Below are 6,992 nucleotides of genomic sequence, written 5' to 3'. Positions count from 1 at the left end.
CCTAGCCGCTCTCTTTGTTCCTCCAATGACCTACTAATGACTTCCTCACTCATAACCTCATCACACGCACGGATACAAGACTTTTCTAGAGCTGCCCCGACTCTCTGGAATGGTCTTCCTTGTCCTATTCGGCTTGCTTCTCCTTTCTGCCCAAAAGAGCGCTCAAAACCCAGTTTTTTAAACATGCCTACCCGTCTTTTTCTGTCTCTTTTATTGTCACTACTTCCCACCACTCCATATCCCCCCTCCAATTGTGTGATACTTCTCACTCCTCCTAGATTGTAAACTCTTCAGGGCAGGGTCTGTCTGTTATTTGCAACCCCTATTTAATGTACAGCGCTGCGTAATATGTTGGCGCTATATAAATCCTGTTTAATTATAATAATAATAATATAATGACATACTTCTGTGTATTTTGCACAACTTTTATTTAAATGTAATTAACAAATGCAAATGGTGGGGGTAATTTGGTAAATAATAACTATAATAATAACTTGAAAGCGCACATCAAATCAGATCTAACATCACATGTGTATTTTATCTGTGTAATAAACTAGAATCCAGCTTTAACCTGAAGCTAAAATTATTTTAGAGGCTTTTGTCAGGTGTTACCTTTAAATATTTTTCTGCTGCACAGTCCACTTAAAGATGTGTATTTAATAATAAAAAAAAGTATTTTATTGAAACCCCGCATCAAGATCACTAGTGATCCTCCCAACCTCCCAAAGACGTTTTCACCGAGATACTATATCGCTATGATTAAGGCTTCAGAAGTATGAAATGCATCATCAATCTTGTATTACTGATATAGGACTTTCAATAACATACACTTCTTATCACTGTGTCCTCTTTTGATGTGCTGGTCATTTTTATTTCTTTATTAAGCAATCAGGAAGAGAAAGCAGATCACTGGGCAGTGGCTCAGTAACAGTGGCCATAAATGCGCTGTCCTAAAATGTGCAAATCTTTCTGAGACCCATTATGTTGACTTTATATATAGAGATAATTGTTTGTAATATTTTTCTTTGTTATTTTACCCTCAAGGCTCTACTGAGTAGGCTCCCGAGTGCAGTGTCCGGGGTGGAGAACATTCTATTCATTGGCTAGCCAGTCCTTGAGAAGTTTGGTCCAAATGGGCTGTACCAAAGAACTGTACTCCTTTTTTCTAATGGTAACGTAAAGCCAAGCACATCACCATTTATCAGGGAGTTACATATTGTGGAGTTTACCTTCCTCTGACAACCACATGAGCCAGTAAAAATGCTCATTAACAACCACTGAGTCATGTTATTATTTTTTATTATTACACAGTATTTATATAGCGTCATCATATTACACAGCGCTGTACAAAGTCCAAAGTGGTGTCACTAAAAGGAGCTCACAATCTAATGTCCCTACTAAAGTCATATGTCGTTAATGTAGTCTAAGGTCAATTTAGGGGGAAGCCAATTAACCTAACTGCATGTTTTTGGGATGTGGGAGGAAACCCACGCAGACAACCTGCAAACTCCATGCAAATAATGTCCTGGCTGGGATTCGAACCTAGGACCCAGCGCTGCAAAGGCCAGAGTGCTAACCCCTGAGCCACCATGCTGCCCTGTTCATAATGAACACAACAGAGAGGCCCGTAGCCGTAAGAAATTAGCCGCAGGGCCCTTGCTACCCCATTTAATGTACAGCACTGTGTAATATGTTGGCACTATATAAATCCTGTTTATTATTATTATTATTATTAATAATAATAATAATAATATTAATAATAATAAAACACTCAGATCTAAAGTGAATCTGCTCTGCCTTGGTCCTTGCAAACAATCAGACAGTTTCGGAAACTGCACCCAAGAGTCGTACAAGCATTGATCATGCTGACATCATTGGCCAATAGGAATGATTTCAGATTATTCCATTTACTCCATTTCCTCTTTCCCAATTTAAGTTTCTGGCAGCCAGGTCTTTGTAAAAGTTCCAGCAAAATTCATCATTGTCATACTTCTAATGGGTTTTGCAATACATTTTGCACAAAATTTACTTTGACATTTTCACAAAAACAAAAAACATACAAAAGGAAGATTTAGACCCCTAACTACACAATTAAACTACAAACTCTGCTTTGCGTGTGTTTCCGTTGTGTCATTAGTGTAAAGTAAACCCTTAGAGAGACAAACCACAGAAGACTGACTCTTCTATTTTAGATTACAACTACAATTTAAATTCTGTTTACGTGTGACATAAAAAAAATCTTGGCTTTCCATGACTGGTACTCCTAAGATATTCATACCTTGGAAGACAATTACATATTACATTAATAAGACAACTGGGCTCTTTGTCTCACCCTCCCGCAGTCTCTCCCAAATATCGATTAACAAAATCATAAATTAGATGGTTACACGCTGTTTAGATTTTAATTAACGCAGCACAGTCTCTTAGTTCTAAACATTGAACCAGTCTTCAGAGCCCCAGAGAACATTTTGGGAGGCAGACAAAGCAGAAAATAAAAAGAACTTTATATGAAACTGAATAATAAACAACACTGATTTATGGGAATCTAGAACCCTGGATCAATTACAAACTAATTCCTGAGTACAAAGGCATTAATAAAAGCAGTTCCTGGTGCTGGCACTTTGACAGATGAGGACAAATTTATTTTCAGTGTAATAAGGCAAAGACCAATGTATAAATATAGTAACCAACCAACAATCATACGGTATTGATCTTTATAAAGTTCTTTGTGTTAATAAAATAGTCTAAACTTTCAAATGTTCAGATAAAGTATTACTACATAGTACTGAGCAATCTATATTTATATGGAGTAATAATATTATTTCTGAGGATAATATAGGCTTCTGTCTATCCCATAATGTCCATCAATAAGCAATCAAGGATAAGCCGGGGACTTTGCCAACCATTTTTTGGGGTGATGAATGCTTTGTTGAATGCTTTTATCATATGGTATGCTGTATGTCCCACCCAGGAGGTATCACAGAGGCAACCATTTCAGTATTGTGTCTTAGTAAATCAGATTGTACACTGCTGATGCGATATCGGAGATAGAATAGGGACCTAAGCACTTTTATACAACTTTTTACACGAGAGGGGATGGGGGCAGCAAAATGCAGGTTTCTACTCATTTTGTAGGGAAAAAAAGAACAATAGGGAAAGTGAGCTCATTATTATTTGTATTATAATTATTATGTCTGAATAGGTCACTTTTTCACAACCAATGTGTGTCACTGTTGCAAGGAATATTAGTATTAGTAATTTTGACTGTGTCACTTTTTGTCACAGTCATTAAAAAAGTTGTGTCATTGTTTTGTTGTAAAAGAAAAATCAAAAAGCACTCAACTTAGCAAGTGTACAAATCCAGTTATGCAGTTTATATTTTTTCTAAAGAGTACTAAGAGGAATTTTTTCTGTGATGTGTTGTAACATGACTTAGCATCACAATTGTGACCCCCCACCAAAAAAAATATATATATAAACAGGTTAAATTACATTTGCAGTTACACAGTTTGTACAGTTGCAAAAGGACAGACAGCGTGTCTGTCTTCTCCACACTGAATCGATCCCTGGATGGATTGATGGATGGATGGATCAGGAGTGCTGAGATCTGTATTGCCTATCTTTTGAGACCCAGCACCATTTGAGCTAATGGCACCATTTAGTGACAACCCCAGAATTAATCATTTTTGCATCCTGTTTATTTTACACAGCTAACCGAAAATAATACTGCCTCCGAAAAAACGTCCAGTCTAGCCAATCTAGTACCAACAACTATGTCAAGTTCAGATCGTAAAGAAATAAAACCTGGTAAACCCTAATCATAAAATACTGGTATATCTAAGTGGAGTAGCGGTGCTAGAAATCTATCACTGTCCATATCTTGGGCAGTCTTATCCGAAACCCTTTATATCTTGTATATTAGGACATAGGAACACTTCCCAGAAGAAGATAAGGAGAGGGGGGGTTGTTCTGTAGTCCTGTCCTGCTCGTTCATTGATACAGTACAGTTACTGAGCACCATCACCCTAGAATAAGAATTGTATTACTGACAGATCAGGTGAGAATAAAAAAAACTATGTTTGAAAAAAGAAATCTAATGCAGACATTGGATCTAAAGGCTTGTAATTTGCATTTTATTTTTGTTCCCTGATTTAACTATACACAGTGAATACAGAAGTTAGTCACTGTACTGCACTGACTGTAAATATACTTATTAACAGGAAATAAGATATTACTTGCTAAATATTTTAGTCTGAAAAGGAAACCAAAATTAAATGAGAAACTTGCTATAAAGTAGCAGCTTGGAGTAATGAAGTTGTTATATTACATATGTTATATAGTGTTATACTTGTCTTTATTTTATATTTATAAGTGTCAGACAAAACTGAATGGAGGGAATTCCCCAGCAATGGAGAGAAAGTCAATAATCTAAACCCACTTTGCAGTTGAGTGGAGACAATTGAGAGTCTTAGTCAAGATTTTCTATTACTTTCTTTTTAGATGTGTAGTGCCCTGGAGCAGGGAGTACGTTGACATTTGGACATTTGTGGATATTTGCCTATTTCCCCTATGTAAAGTTAAAACTTCTTCCTTTATTTCACCTAAAAGGATTAACTTGCACTGTTTAATACTGTATAATTGCATTTTATGTGTTGTAATATATATATATCCTACGGGGATGCGCTGCCACAGACCCTGGATCACCAGCCTTGGACCAGGGTACCAGCCTTTTGAAGGGAGAGGGACAGCTAGCTCAGGTCTTTCCTCGGCATCAAACTCTTCTTCTGCCAGGGAGGGGACTGGAGAAGCCAGCCTAATGCCTTGCCTGTATTGTTTTGTACCTGAATTCCTCCTGTAAAAGAGCACCCTGGTTTACTGCAGACCCTGACTATCTGGACTTATTTCCCATTGGGGTGCACCACCCCTTACCATCCCTTCCGGAGAGCAGCAACACGTGGTGACACCTCGACGGTGTCCGGGGGACCCAGCGTAGCGTTGGGACGCACCAAACCCGGCCACTGCAATTTGGTGTCACAAACAGGATCCGTTCGTTATGCCAAATTGCAGTGGCCGGGTTAGGTGTGTCCCAACGCTACGCTGGGTCCCCCGGACACCGTCGAGGTGTCACCATGTGTTGCAGTTAGGGACCAGTGCTTGGAAGAGGAGACTCTGCCAGACTACCATGAGAAGAAGACGCTGAGACGGGGATGAGCTGCCACAGACCCTGGATCACCAGCCTTGGACCAGGGTACCAGCCTTCTGAAGAGAGAGAGGGACAGCTAGCTCAGGCCTTTCCTCAGCATCAAACCCTTCTTCTGCCAGGAAGGAGACTGGAGAAGCCAGCCTAATGCCTTGCCTGTATTGTTTTGTACCTGAATTCTTCCAGTAAAAGAGCACCTTGGTTTAATGCAGACCCTGACTCTCTGGACTTATTTCCCATTGGGGTGCATTTTAAATTTCAGTAAACAAATATTTTATAATTGTATTTGATCAATCGTTACATCAAAAGCTACATAACGATGTCATAAAATCAGAGACTGCATTAGAGAGGGATAGATGAACTGCCCTGTAAAATGTAGTAAAAGTTTTACACACAGTAGAAGCAGAAATTACTACCACTACCAAGAGGCATAACCCCGCACATTTGTCACCCAATTACCCCACAAAGTTTGGAAATAAGCATTGATCCCAACAAACTTGAAGGTTGTTAGTCTGACCCAGAGTTGTTTGTTTCTTAATAAATTCATCCCAATGGTAGATTCAACTGGTTTTTAATTAGGGTTAAAGTGAAGTTTTTCTGCTGCTTTGGCCTTTTAGTTGGTCTGCAATGGGTAATTATGACTAATGCTGCATCTACTTATGGGGAAGGTAATGATTTTTGAGGTTGGCTATTAGTAGGTTTCTAGCCACCTTTTGTGTCTCTCTGGAAATATGCAGAAATGTTGGCAATTACTCTCAATCCTTAAAGCGTACCTAAACTCAACATTTTTACTTTACTAAATAAGGTACAAATGTACAAAAAAAAAATAAATAAGGTACAAAGGTAATAAGGTAAATAAGGTACAAAAAAAAAAAAAAAAAAAAAGATGCAGCACCGCCCCTTTAAATCTTGATAGCCGCAGCAATCAAGACTTAATGGGAGCACAGAGCCTCCCAGGATGTCTACGTCACGCATCCCGGAAACTCTGGCTGCTCCTTCTGTGCATGCCCTGGTCATGGACATACACAGAAGGAGCATTTTTTCCTCCTAGAGGAAAGAGATGCCAATCTCATGCATGTACAGTGAGATCAGCTCTTTTTTTCTCCCTTTCACAACGGCTAGGCCACCCAATCTCACCCCTAGCCAGTGCATAGAAAGAAGCCAGGTGGCATAGAAAGAAGACTGAAGAAGACAGAAGATGGCGGTGATGGTGCATCCTCTGAGCCAGGATGAAGAGGAATCCCAAGATGACGCGAGACTGGATCGTGAGAAGGACCAGCGCCATCGAGGGATCTGCGGGATAAAAGGTAACTGTAATTTATTTTATTTTTAGTTTAATTTCACTTTAATGATTAAGAGGAAGTTGAAAAGTCTGCACAACCCTCACATTCTCAGCTTCCCACTCAGCTTTCACCAACACCCCTGTGCTACAAACTCCCACAACTATTTTGGGGGTTATTGGAAAGAGGGCCTGGCCCCTTCAACTACAGGTCCTCTCCATACAGATTTTGGAAGTCAGGGGGCCTGATCATTGATCACATATTCATTGACCTTTTTCTGGCGACCTAAACTCCATGCCTGGAAAAGGGCCTGGTTAAATTGGTAAAAGGTATCCCACAAAAAGTTTCGCTTTTTTGTTTACTAATTAGAAAAAAAAATGTGTTTCAGTTGTATCTTTGTTTTGAAGGATTTTTTTATTTTCAAAAGGGTGGTGGAAGGCCTCGATGACTGGGAAGGGGTAGGGAGCAGGCAGTGCTAGGGTTAACTAATTTGTAGCGTGGTGAGGGGGGGG

Source organism: Pyxicephalus adspersus, chromosome 8 (genome assembly GCF_032062135.1).
Source record: "Pyxicephalus adspersus chromosome 8, UCB_Pads_2.0, whole genome shotgun sequence".
In the NCBI taxonomy this organism is placed as follows: domain Eukaryota; kingdom Metazoa; phylum Chordata; class Amphibia; order Anura; family Pyxicephalidae; genus Pyxicephalus; species Pyxicephalus adspersus.
Note: the sequence above shows the minus strand (reverse complement) of the source record.